The sequence below is a fragment of the Ursus arctos genome, unplaced genomic scaffold (genome assembly GCF_023065955.2).
Source record: "Ursus arctos isolate Adak ecotype North America unplaced genomic scaffold, UrsArc2.0 scaffold_30, whole genome shotgun sequence".
NCBI classification, from domain to species: domain Eukaryota; kingdom Metazoa; phylum Chordata; class Mammalia; order Carnivora; family Ursidae; genus Ursus; species Ursus arctos.
In genome coordinates, this window is record NW_026622986.1 from 7,778,373 (window position 1) to 7,792,540 (window position 14,168).

Here is a 14,168-nt window from a genome sequence, read left to right on the forward strand (position 1 = left end):
GGGGAAAAAAGAGACAAACCAAAAAACAGACCCTTAACTATAGAGGACAAACTAATGGTCACCAGAGGGGAGCTGGGTGGGGGGATGGGTCAAATAGGTGATGGGGATTAAGGAGGGCGCTTGTGATGAGCACCAGGGGATGTATGGAAGCGTTGAATCACTCTATTGTACACCTGAAACTGGCATAACACTGTATGTTAACTAACTGGAATTAAAATTTAAAAAAATTAGTACCTGTTCAATAACGTGTTTAAATTCATGGGGGGGGGGGGAGTTTTCAACGTTTAATCCAGTATCTTAGTTTTAATCAGGAGAGTCATTCAGAGGACTTATCAGCCAGACCTCTGGGAACAGGAGCCCCAAAACCTACTCGACAGAGGTTGATTATTTTCTGGTAAGTGCTAAGCCTGACGTTTCAGTAATGCTCTAATGTAATCATGGCTCCGTTCTGTGAACTACATTACAAATTACTGTTGGAAGAAATGATTCTTTCTTACCTGACATCAGAACTTAATTAGGCATGTGACCGAGACTTATCTGGGGGAAATGTCTGAGTGGTAGAAGGCCTTCCTGATATTGGAATTACATTTTAAATCAGTCCAAACATTCTTCACTCTTTCCATTGTTGGAACAGTGGGAAGCTTGGAATGGGTTTTTTAATGCAATCATTCTTCCAAATGCATAACATGGCACCAGTCCGAGCACTTGTAACCATCTCCAAAATGAGGAGAATGAATCCAAATTCTACTGTGACAGTCTGGCCTGTGGGAAAATGCTCTGCTGATTTATAGGGCTGGCCGAAGACCATAAAAGTTATTGTCCAAGTTTGTTCTGTGAATTGTCCTCCCTTTCCTCCCTCCTGCTCTTTCCTTCCCACTTCTTTCCACACTAGATCATATTTTTATAAAAGTCACTGGTTTGGAAATTCCATTTAGAGATCAATAACAGCATTCATAAGTCAAGCAAGATAAAACAATACATCCTAGAGAGTTATTTTCCAGAATTAGAACTCTCTCTTTTATAAGGAATCTATTTCTAAACAGTTATTCTATCATTATAAGTCTGGAAGGAAATCAATTAGGAAAAGTGAAAAAAATAAATATTTCGTAATAATGCTCTTTAAAAGGGAAAGGCACAAGACAGAATTGATGTTAATAGTATTCTTTCAAAATATTTTTTTCTTTCCGTTCCTGTGACTTCACTGCCAACCCTTGCTTCCCCACCCCCCTGAAATCATTACAATTCGGAACTTTGTGTTTATCCTTGCCTTGATTTCTTAGTTTGTAGTTTTATCAAATACTTCCGTATGTTTGAACAATATATTGTTTAGTTTCATCTATTGTGAACTTCATAAAAAATGATATGTAGCTTCCTGAGACCTTTCTCATTGTTTCTTTACTCAACATTGTTATGAACGTTAATCACGTTGTTGTATATATCACTTATTGTCACCGTTGTATAATATCCTATTGTTTGAAAATAACACAGTTTATTTATTCTCTTGTCAATGGTTGGTAGTGTTGTTTCTAATTATTTTTTTGCTACTGTGAGCAGTACTGCTAAGTACCTTCTTGTATATGTTTCTAGACCCTTATGTGCCAGGGTTTTGGGGAGTTCTTACCTAAGAGTGGAATTGCCGAATCATATAATGCATAAATACTCAACTTTCCAAAATAATGCCAAAGTGGGTTTCAACATGGTCGCACCGATTTCTGTTCTAGTCTTCAGTGTGTAAGATACCCCTTATCTGCATACTCTTCAATATTTGGTATTATCAGACTTAGTTATTGTTGCCACTTGAAAAACAATATCTGCTTTGTGGTCTTGATTTGCATTTCTCAGATTCCTGTTGTTGTTTTCGTTTTTTCATTTCTCTGATTCTTGAAAATTGAGCATTACTTCATGTGCTGATTGGCCATATGTATCTCTTTGTAAGATGCCTGTTCATATGTTTTCTCAGTTTTTATTGATCCACTTGTATTTTCATTATTATTCTTGTAGTGCTTTGTAGAAGATTTTTAATACACCCTTTATAAGAAAATTTTGTTATGTGCGGCACATATAGTCTCTTAGATAAAGTTTGTCTTTTCACTTCTTGTAAGAATAATCTTCAATAAACAAAACAAGCCCGCCTCCCCCCGCCACCCCCCACCCCTGCCTCCACCTTGTGAAACATTCATTTCGGCAAACAGTGGACATTCATTCATTTCGTGCTGACTGAGGCTCCAGGTAGCAGAGATGTTGCTATGAACACGGCGCATCAAGACCTTCATCTTGTGGCGTGGACTTGCTGGTGGGCTCATTCTTGTCCCCACCACTCAACAGTCTTTGGAACTTTCAAAGCTATTTCCGTTTTTGTCTCTATCAGGTGGAGTCTGCGATTCTCACCCCTGCCTTCCTGACGGACTCCAAGCAGACAACCAAAGGCTCTTTTGACTTCGATGGAGAAAGGCAGAACTAGTACTCGTTCTCCTCAGGTGCTGTCACGGCTTTTTCTTTGGGTGGCGTCCTCATTTCAAGGGACTGGTTGGCTCTGCCTTCTCGCTCCCCCAAGAGCAAAATGAGCTGTGTCGCGATGAACTTCTATGCTCTGCGAGGTTCCATGGGTGGTGTTCAAAGAAAACAAATACTCTTAGATAAATGCAACCTAATACTCTATTGTTTCAAGGCCCGTCTCCGGAAAATCCTCTAATTGAAAAAGAAAATGTGTGCTGGCTCTGGACCTGGATGTCTCTTCCGTTACACGTGTGTATGCGCGCTCTCAAACGAGGTAAAATGATGACAGACTCTGGGGCTGGCTGAATCTTAGATTTCTCTCTTTCTTTGGAAGTGAGCACAATGTTATTCTGTAGGGGAAATGCCTTCCTAGCTTTTCCCATCTAAACATCTGCCCTTGAGATGAAAAGGTCATGCTCCTTGAGTAGCTTGGGGTGTCTGCGAATTTCCCACATTGGACCCAATTCACCAGCAGTCCCGGGGCAGGTGGAATGACTGACTCTCTCACGTGTGAGAACTGTACTCACTACAGCCGCTCCACCTAAGAAACATGGATCAAGCCTTCACCTCTGTGCATAAGTGTTCATTCTTCTCATCTCCACAACCACGAGACGCAGCTTCTATGCTCTCATCTTGCAGAGGAGGACCGGAAGCAAGAAAGGTCAAGTTGGTCCAGTTTGGAATCTCAAGGTGGGAAGGATCCCTGCCTCTCTTCTTCTGTCCGTTGAGGGAAGCCTTGGTTGGACTCAGCCTGCAGACTGTGGAGACAGGGAGCTTTGGCTTGTGTCTCCTGGTGGAGCAAGTGGTCGCAGAGCTGCCAGGCTGTTGCTTGTGGGCCATTTGTCATCTACCTGGGGACCACCCAGTGGCTGCTGAGGACAGAAAAGGGACCTGACTCCAGACCCCCTTCACCGTCCTCCACCCTCCAAAAGATGAATAGGGTGTCACTGACCAAGTCAGTGTCTTTCAACCAGGCATGAAGGGAGGGAGCTCTGGGCTTTGCAAGCTCACCCCAGGGGAGGAGGGAATGACTGGACCAAGGTAACATGAATCCGGTTGACATTGGCCCCGATATGGTAACATTTTCTGCAGCACTAATCGCCTGGGCCCCTTCCCTGGGCACTGCCAGCTGGATCAGCCTGACCAACGGCTGCCTGGCCCAGAGGCTCCGGGCCTCTCTGGCTCGCCACATGCCCTCCCTCTCGAGCACTCGCACCAGTGTGGCCGGCCCTGCACAGATCCCAAGTGATGGCCACGCGGGCACCTGACCCGGAGCAGCAGTCGTCCTGATGTCTGATTTTCCTAAAGCCCCGGCACCCAGTTGCTCTCAGACATGCTGTGTCATTTCAAGGGCTTAGCACTAAGCGGCTTTACCGCAAGGCAATAATCACAAAAGAAGGAAACGAAAACACCCTTCATTAAAGGCACCGAGAACCTCTCCACTGGCTTTCTTCTTTTTATTGGTCTTTCAGGGACCTTCGTCCTCCACCATGAATAAGATTTCCCACAGCAACCAGCAGCCAGGAGGGCGGGCTCTCCACTTAGGGCTGGGTTACCTGAAAGGAAATAACTTTTTTTTTTAAGATTTTATTTATTTATCTGCCATAGGGAGAGAAAGAGAGTACAAGCAGAGGGAGCAGCAGGGAGAGGGAGAAGCAGGCTCCCGCTGAGCAGAGAGACCCACGTGGGGCTCGATCCCAGGTCACGCTGGATCATGACCTGAGCCAAAGGCAGATGCTTAACTGACTGAGCCACCCGGAAGCCCCAGGATGGAACATTTTGACGCTGTCAGTTTTACTGCATTTGGTGCAGAGTGCCGGTCCTCTCTGAGATGTAAACTTGAAGTTGTGGCTCTGGGAGGGTGCTTTCACGGCTGAGCAGCTCAGCGCAGCTGCGGCGTGCAGAGCCCAGGATTGCTCTAGGACATTCCGAATCTCTTGGCTTACGGGTCTCATCATCCAAGGTTGACGAAGCTCTGTCTGCTGGTGATCCGGCTCCAGATGTTAGCTTTCCCTTCCATGTAGGAAAAGGTGCCAGAGGTTTTCTTTTGGGATACTCTAATTTGTAAACTATTTGCTGAATGTAATAACAGAGGAATTTGCCAACAAGCGATGGTCAAGGAACGGTTGATAGAAATGGTTTAGTTAATTGAGTGTTCTGGAAAATAAGTTTGGCATAACCATTAGAGCCAATTTTCAAAGAATTAGAGTTCCAGACATAGCAAAATTGTGCCAAAAACCATGCAACCGTTCGTTGATGCAACCTGGAAACATTTGACGAGCTTGTTGTAAAGAGCAGCTCTTTTTGCACACGAGCATAGCCGTGGAAGTGGACCGATGTGGTGAGGTCGATGATTGCTCAGAACTTAATGATGACCATCAAGAAATCATTATTTGATGAGGGAGACATTTTGGGAAGTTTGGAGAAAAGCGGTTAGTCATCTTAGATTTTGCAATAGACAAGAACAGGATGTGGTTTGCAAGCCATTCCAGGAAAAGGGATTGGGGTGAGAGGCTGGGCCGACAACTGGAGGAAGGTGGGATTATCAAGGGGTCCCAGGAAGAGGCTGTAGGAAGAAGCAGCAGAGCAGTCAGGGACTCGGGGAGCATCTCACGAGATGATGTTCATGGAGCCCGTCCAGGAGCCAGGCTCTATTTAGATACTGAGGACTGGAGCAGGAAGGATGGGGCCACTGTCCCAGATGAGCAGGGACACTTAGACGGGTCCTAGGACAGAGATGCAAACACAAGGCAAAGTTGGGCAAGGGAATGGACACTGCCAGGGTAAACTGGCTGGACATGGGATGCCGTGAGACTTAAGTACCTTCTTGGAAAGGGGCCAAGAGGCAGCCGATGCATGAGTGATCCTGGATGCACTTCGTTTCCAAGAGAGCAGGAAGTCAGGCCTGGCTGGGGGAAGGGGCTGGTGCCTTGTGCTGCTGCTGCCTGAACTTCTCCCGACCAGGGCTGCAGGCGCTTGGGGTGGGAGCTTCAGCTGCTGTAATTGGCCAGCAGCAGGGGCAGCGAACCAGACGAATCCCTACAGAGGAAAGAACCCCAGTCATGGCCTGAAGCAGGGCTCGAAAACTCAAATGTCTGCAGACGCCAGGCAGGTAAGGGGAAGGAAGCAGTCAGATGTGTAAGATGATTGGGAGACACGGGGGCAAACAGAGAGCTCAAATTCAAATCTCATAGTTTGGCATTGGTCAACTCCAACTTTGTGTCTAATCTGGGCCAGACTCTGCCTGTGGACCACACTTCACAGGTCCTAGTCTCCAGCGGGACCAAGATTTGGAAAAGTGAATTCTAAAGACTCAAGATCCTCACAGCAGAAGGTCCAAAAGGGGAAGTAGAAACCAAATATTAACCTACAAGCACAAATGAACGTAAGAGGGAAAAAAGAGAGATGACATCTAAAGAAACCATGATTCCAGAAGTAGCTCATCTATGAGTTCATATTTTCTTTTCTCTCTTTCTCTCTTTCTTTCTTTCCTTTTTTTTTTTTTTTTTAGAGAGAGAGAGGGAGGGGCAGAGGGAGAGACAGAATCCCAAGTAGACTACGCTGAGCGTGGAACCCAACACAGGGCTCGCTATCACGAGCCAGAGATCATGACTTGAGCTGAAGTCAAGAGTCAACTGAGCCACCCAGGTGCCCCAATGCGTGCATGTTTTCAATGGGCAGGCAAGAGTGATAGAAGTGGGGAAGGTTGACCAAGAATAAGCATAACAAAAATCAGAGCAGAAGGGCCAAGGTTCACACACTGAATTGCGCCTGCAAAGATGCTAAGGGCCGGAGGAGACTGGGACAGGTGTTAAGAGCAATAAGAACAGAGAAGATCCTTCGCTTGCAGCTTGGAGGAATAGTAACAGAAGACCAGGAAAGCAGATAGAAATAGAAGCACCAATTCCTGTTTTACTTCCTTCTTTATATTAATGTTCTTCACATGTGGCATAGGGAAAGAAAATCCTACATTGTCAAGCAGAATGAAGCCTAAAATAGGGAAGGACAGAGCAAGACCCCACTGTCCTGCTCTGGTCAAGCTCGAGTATCCTCCATGCGGACATCTCTCCTTTCTCCAGGAGTGCCAGGGCTGGGGTGTGATGTCCCCCCTGCACCCCACCCTCTCACCCCTTCACCACCAACATTCGAAACAAACACTTAGACGTCGTCTGAGCCTCTGAGAGAGTACCCGGCACGTGGACTCAGGCATGACCCCGAGAGTCCCTTTTGGCCCCTCCAGCTGGGCGCCTCCCCCAGCCTTTGCCTGTTCAGGGTCATCTCCTTTGTTCAGCAGATCCTGTGTGTGAGGTCTGAGCTTGCTGGTTCCCGAAGCCAGCATGGCGTGGCACAGCGGTTCTCAACCCCGGCTGCTCATAAGAATGGCCAGGAGCCTGTAAAACCGATTGAGGCGGGCTGGTCTGCTGCCCCCCACGTGGAGCCAGAATGTCGGGGCCTCAGTCCTTTTATCCTAATACACAGTTGGGGTTGAAAACACTGAGGGAAGCAAGCTAGATAGTCCTCAGAAAGGGGACGCAGGTCCATATGTGCCATTTATGCAACAAGAAAAGTCACTTAGTCTCCCTCTGTTACTTTCTCATCTGGAAGGAGGGAGCATAAGAACAACGTCCTTGCTAGTTGAACAGGCATCGTGAGGTCCGCTGAGAGCGTGCGAAAGTAACCCGTGCATCGGGTAATGCTATTTGGATGACTACTCTAGAGCGCCTCGGTACCTAGAAAGAGAGAGCCAAGGGCTCAAAGGAGGCCACAGGGTCACCATCATAAAGAAGGGCATCACCCTACACAGCCTCCTTTGGGCCCCTTTCTCCTAATTATTATACATGTTTGCACAGCCAGTTGAAATCTAAAAGGTTTGTTAAGGGAACATTTTCATGAAGAAAATAAAACCAAGAACATTTCCATCTCCTCCACAGAAAAATGTTTAAACTTACTCTGCTGTGTTAGACAGTGAACTCCTCTAGGATGAGTACAGCCTGTGAATTCCACTGTGTCCTGCTAAGTATAACAAAATGTGTTCAGGTGTGGAGAGACGTTGAATTGAGGATTTTATGATCGCCCTCACTTCGTATCTCAGGAAGAACATTTTAAGGTTGACAGCTTCTAACATTGCATGTTTCTTTCTGTTCTCTTTGGACGTAGGTAAAGTTGAGCTGTTATAGTTATGAGAATTCTTATTTGACCAGTAACAAGGAGGACTAGAAAACTATAATATGAAAATACAGTGTCTGCCCAGGTCTTGGTCTCTAAATACCCTTCTCAATGAAAAGGAACCAGGGTTCCTTGGAGAAAGAGTTGAATCTAGGAATAGGGCAGGGAAGGTACAACCATGAGTCTAGAATATCTTACTGGGCCAGAAAGTAAGTAGGTGCTCAAGAAATGGTGGCCATATGTCAAAAGGACGCAGCAGCCAAACTGCAGTGGCTCCCACGGCCCAAAGCTGGGGCATTTTGAGCATCAGAATATATAATGATATTAACAATGAGTAAAAGATGAATGTGTGAGTCCGCACTCATGTAAGTAAATAATCAAGGAAGAGAAAAAGGCTCTTCCTTACAACAGAGTGCCAATTCATAAATGATGGGGTCAGAAAAATCACTGGTAACTGTCATAGTAATAATGGATTCAAGCAACGGAATCATCAATGAATGCGTCAAGTCCTGGGTAAAACTGGGATGAGGCAGAGGATAGTCACATAATCTAAAAATATCTCCCCCCAATTGTGTATCAATTATAAAGGGAAAAGTAGTAACTTTACAGTGGAAAATCCTGACAGGCACCACCTCAACCAAACCATCTACATTAACTCACCCTACATCCAATCCCAACAGAAATTCCGGTAGGCTCTACCTTCAGAACGTACCCAGCCAAACTGCCATCATCTCCCAGCTAGAAGTTACAGTTCACCTCCTCAAGGGTGTCCCTGCTTCCCCCTGTCCACCTACTGTCTGCTGTCAGCCCAGCAGCCAGAAAAGCCTGCTACAATGGGAGTCAGATCACACTGCTTCTTTGAGCAAAACCTGTTCATGGTCTTATCTCACTCAGAACCGGAACCCACATCCTTACAATGGTCACAGGCCTGCGGGGTCTGGCTCTTAGCCCCTCTAACCTCCCCAAACTGTTTCCCTTGCTTACTCTACGTCAGCCTTTTTGCTGTCCCTTCAGTGCATCAGCCATGGGCTCATCAGGGTCTTAGCATTGCTTAGCATTTTGCCCACCCTGTCAATCCCATCTCTTCCCTGCCTTATTTCCTCTGTATCTGCTAATACTTTTGAACATACCATGTGGTTGGTGATTTACTTTTCCTAATTGTCTGTCTCCCACACTAGTATTTAAGCTGGGAGAAATATATCTCTGGAAGCTGGAGCATAGCGGACCCTCGATACACATGTGCTGAAATGTTGAGTGAGTACATCTACTGATGACGTGCCTACTCTAATTACCGGAACTGGGCTAGGGGTGGTATGGGATACAAAAACAAACACAAGTCAGAAACGCAAAAAATAACCCCAAACTAAAAGCCAACCAACCAAACAAAACAAGAATAAAAAACTAACTAAACTAAAGAAAAACCATGTGCCATGGCCCCCAGCTCACCAGCCCCTGACAACTGAGTGGAGGAGGCAAGAGGACTGAGACAAGCGTTAGCACACTAATGTGAGCCGGGTTCGGGGGGGGGGGGGTGTGTTCCCAGTGGCCAGCACTCTAGAGGTTGTGGGGAACTGATTTGGGTAGGCAGCAGCGGGGGGGGGGGGGGGGGGGGGGGCGGGGGGAGCGATCCTTCTTCCCCCACACAAGGAGACAGTGCTGAGATGCTTCTTCCAGAGCTGGGAAGAGGAGGGCCTAGGGAACCCAGGAGCCAGGGGCACAGTCTGGGTCAGGCCGGCCTGCCCAGAGGTCCTTTATACTCCCTCCAAGCCCGCCCCTACCCCCCGGGCAGCCTATCCTGCCCTGCCCGACCGGCTCACTGCCTTAGAGAGTACATTGCGTGGGCGCGCACCTGGGACAAGGCTTTGAGGCCAGTGACATGTTCGTGGGAGTAACCCCAGGAGGAAATGAGACAGGGAAGGGAAGGAAGCTGATGTGTGTGCATAAAGGAGCAGGATACCACTGCAGGAGGTGGGCTGATCCTGCCGGGGGGCCACAGGAAGTGAAATGGAACAAGTTTCCGAGGAGGATTCTCTTCCACTCATGTTCCTCCTCTGCTGGGTGCCGCTGGCACCGCCCGCCAGCCCGGAGCAGAGCCCACTAGACAGCCCCCAGACAAAGAGCTGCAGGCACCGGGAAGAAGGGCTGGCACGCTCCTGCTTTTGCAGTAAATAGAAAGCTAAGTTGTAGAAACCGTGAGAATGGCTGGTTTTTAATGGAAGGGAGTAAGAATTCTGCTTGCAGCCCCTCAGCGCCCAGCCCGACGTAGCGTCCTAGAAGACCCAGTCCCTCCGGCTTCGTCAGGCCCCGGGAACAGCAGGCACGTCCAGTGGATCAGGCTGGCGGGAAGCGCTGTCGCTGCTCTTGTAGTTAGCTAACCCACCCTTCCTGCTAATGACTGTACGTCACCGTCAGTGTCATCCACGCGGCCTTCTCTCCGTGGTGACTGTGTCGGAGCCAAGAAGCAAAACGTGAGTCACGCCCAATTCATTCACGAGGGCAAACAGCCTTAGAAATGTGTCATTATTCACACTGAAAATTAATTAAAACGTATCGTGACATTATACACTTTTAAAAATTCAGTATTCAACTTCAATGCCACAATTTCCAGGGAAAACCTGTCAAGCAAAACCCACAGGCCTCCTGCTGGCCGTGCATTTTTGAGACGATGCAGACAAGCCCACGGGGGCGTTTAGGCAGAAGGGAGATGCGTCTGGCTTCCTTTGGAAACCAGCATTCCAGCTCGAAGGAGAGGAGAGGTCTGTGCCCGCCGCCCTCCATGGCCGGGCCGGAGTGCGTTGTGGGCAAAGGCCTGTAAAGGCCAAAGAGCAAGGACTTTATGGGAAAGGGAAACACGTCTCTACAAGAAGAATTCTGCAGGAGCTGCCGGCCCGCAGCCCTGCCTGCGAGTGGAAAACATCCTTGAACTCTGGAGGGCTGTCAAAACCGTTTCCATCAGAAGCGGCCCCACCTTCCACCTGCTGGTAACTGGAGAACACCGAGGCACGTCTTGTTCTGGAGGATTTTTCTTGACTCCTGGACCCGCCAGGAATGCGGCTCCGGGGGGCAGCCGGCCAGGCCTGGGATGTGGGAAGCTGAGGCATTCCGACAGCTGCTCGGGGGCGGGCGGCACGCTGTAATTGTCTTGGGGCCTTTACCATAGGGTTTCATTGCCCCTCCAACCTTTCGAGAAAGTGCTGTAACGGGAGTCTTTCAGGGAAGGAGTCAATCATGAGGACCAAGGCCTTAATCTGGGAGGTGGGGAGGAGAAAGGAATGAGCAACAGTGCTGTCTTTCTCTTCGGGGGCTCTCTGGGGACCCTACCCAGAGATTTCCCTCCTGTCTGCAGGGTTCTGTGTCCACAGCTGCCCAGAAAGGAGCCCCCATTCTGTCCCCAGCGTCTCCGGACACAAAACAAGGTTCCCAGAGGACAATGGCGCAGTTTGGAGGGGTGTATGGGGCAGGCCCTCTGCACCCCTTCCTGGGCCGAGGGTCGGGCCTGGGGAGGAGCTGTCCCTCCGGGCAGCCGGGCTGGTGCCACACAGCCTGGGCTGGACTCTCCACGGGGCTCCCGGGCCTTGTCATCGCCCCCCGACGCCCCGGCCCGCCTCAGCGCGTGCCCCCACGTTCCCGTGCACGCAGGCTTCGTCCCACCGGGCCTCACAGCACAGGGCGGTGGTTTTACGGGAAGGGAGGCGCAGAGGCCGTGAGCCGGTTAGGGGCACGCAGCTGGCAAGGGAAGGGCTGTGACGCACAGCTGGAGCTTTTGTCTCCAGTCCCAGGACACGGGGGCCTTTCCCTGTGGACTGCGGTGTCTTTCCCGCAGCCGCCCGCGGAAGCCACCGTCTTAAAGCACAAACCTGCCATCGCGGGTAGCAGGGCTGGAGGCTGCCCCTCCGTCTTCCCTCCACAGGTTCCCTTTCCCCAGGTGGGTTCTCCGGCAGGGAGGGGGTGACGGCCGCGATGGGGCCACCAGTCACTGAGTGCACACCCAGTCCCAAAGCTAAGTGATCGATCGGCATTGGTTTCGTCAGGCCTTTGACCAGCCCAGGATTTAAGTGACACGATCGTCTCCACTCCCAGATGAGAACGCTGGGGCTTGGGCGCGTACCACGCTCTGGATCCCAGCGCCGGCAGCGGTCAACCTGGCAGTGCAAGCCCGCCAGGCTGCTCCGGACCGCGCCCTTCGGCCTTGGACCTCAGCCGGCTGCAGCCTCGCAGCGGCCCCGCCAGGCGACCGGAAGTCCCGCCGTGCGCCAGGGTCAACGCCCCGGAAGCCCAGGTGAGGGCCGGGCCCTGTTCTCCTCACCCTCCCGGGTTAACTCCTTCCGTCCTCACGACGGTTCAATGAACGAGAAGCTGTTTCTCCCCCATTTTACAGATGGACAGCCTGAGGCACGCAGAATAAGAAGTTTGTCCAAGCGCACGGGAAAACCGGGGCCCGGAGCTCCCGATCCAACCGCCGCCCTGAGCGCTCTGCAACAGAGATGGCGGCTAACAGGCCACCTGTCACCCTGAGGGTCAAAGGGTGAAGGCAGACCCGGTTCAACAGACACCCTATTGAGGGACAAGGTACTATGTGGATTTTGTTTTTTCCCTTTTTAGGCAGAGGTTTCGCGCTGGCAGGAACATGACAAAGCGTCTGCTTGATCAGCCTCAGAAGCCGCGAAGAAGCATTCTGCGTTTGGAACTGGGCAAGAGGGCAGTGTAGACATATGCTGTGCTAATAGCGCTGCTGGCAGGGGGGCCCGCGGGGGGTGTCTGTTACCAGCACATCTTGTGCTGGGCGGTAGGATGCTAGGAAGCCTCCAGCCCTGGTCATGCCTTCCTGCTGAGACAGGGAGTCGCCCCAGGCCCACAGAAAACACCGCCCGATTCTGGGGCGGGGGGGGGGGGGGGGGGGGTTCAGAAAAGATCGAAGCGTGTCTTTGCCTGACATCTCATGTGCGTGATTTGATTTTAAAGGTTGTGTTTCCAACTGTTATTTTTCTTGGTCACAACTGGAACCTTTTTCTTTTCAGCTTGAGCTCAAGCAAAAGGAAGGGTCCCGTCCTCAATACAGAGGTAAGTTCGACGGACCTGAACGGGAACGGCGACGTACGCGTTTCATAGGAAACATGTAGTGTTTTCCCCCACAAACACCACAGGCAGATGCCTGCACAGATTCCAGGAGCCCCATTTCCTCAGAGCCAAACCTGTCTTCCTAGAATACCTTCCTTCCTTCCTCAGCGATGGCCAGAAGGCACTCCCTTTCCTGGGGGAGGGGAGAGAAGCCTACATTGTTGAATGCCTTTGTACCACGCCATGTCCATGTCAGGTGCTTTCAGAATATCATCTCGCTCGCTCTTCACACGAATCCCTTGACCTCAGAGTTATTATTCCCATTATACAGACTTAGAGTGCTTAAGTGACTGATCCAAGGGCATACAGCTTGAAAGTGAGCCCAGGATGTAAACCCAGATCTTTTTGACCACCTCTCTACCTCTCTTGAGCACTTCTGAAATCTCTAGCCCATCAAATAATCTTACCATACAGTGCTGCCCCACCCATGCCAAGCACAAGGTGGGGGTCTAATTAAAACTTGAATCCCCATATCAGGCCATTCCTCCACTCTTTAATTCTTTAAAAAAAATTTTTTTTAAGATTTTATTTATTCATTTGACAGAGAGAGAGACAGCCAGCGAGAGAGGGAACACAAGCAGGAGGAGTGGGAGAGGAAGAAGCAGGCTCCCAGCGGAAGAGCCTGATGTGGGGCTCGATCCCAGAACTCCAGGATCACGCCCTGAGCCGAAGGCAGACGCTTAACGACTGCGCCACCCAGGCGCCCCTCCACTCTTTAATTCTTAACACCTATCCCAAAAATCATCTTTGCTGGGCAGCAATCACTTCCATGTAGGCTTCCAATGGACTTAGATTTATTTATTCTCCACTCTCTCATCTGTCGCTAGGTTGAATCTTTTGGGTTAACCTGTTTTGCTCCCATTACCCAAGTCAGTGTTGACAGGACCGCAAATCTGGTGAGCCTCCAAATCTACAGGCCCAGAAATAGATGATGAAATAAGCAAGAGGGTAAGACAGTTATAATCATGATGCTATTAATACCCAATGAATGGAATTCTTAACACACACCACTGTTGGTTGACCGTCCTGTAGCATCATTCATGTACCTTAGAGTCACAGAAACTTCGAGCATAACTTGTGCATCATTTAAGATCCCTGATGCACCATAAACTCATTGTCTAAAGCCCTAGCAAACCTCAGTGCCCATCCCTGACTATTACGTATGCTGTCTCTACTCTTCCATTTGGAGCGATTAATAAAAGTAGTGCTGGGTTTGGTCTGCTCAAACTTCCATAGCTTTCAACCTCAAAATGTTCTCTACATCCAATGTTTTCAAAACTCAAATTTCTGTAAAAACTTTCTTTCCCTTCAAAATAAAGGGAAAAAAAGATTTCTGCTCATGGCCCTGTATAACTATGAATCAGCAACATTTTCATAAGAAGACGGAA

The 14,168-nt window shown here is 49.4% G+C and overlaps 1 long non-coding RNA gene across 1 annotated transcript; it reads left to right on the forward strand.

Moving 5' to 3' along the window:
• Positions 1-253: 253 nt before the first annotated feature.
• On the forward strand, positions 254-3,934 carry LOC130542190 (uncharacterized). Its single transcript, XR_008956555.1, has 2 exons — positions 254-394; positions 2,369-3,934. It is a non-coding gene; the product is annotated as an uncharacterized LOC130542190 (long non-coding RNA).
• Positions 3,935-14,168: the final 10,234 nt, after the last annotated feature.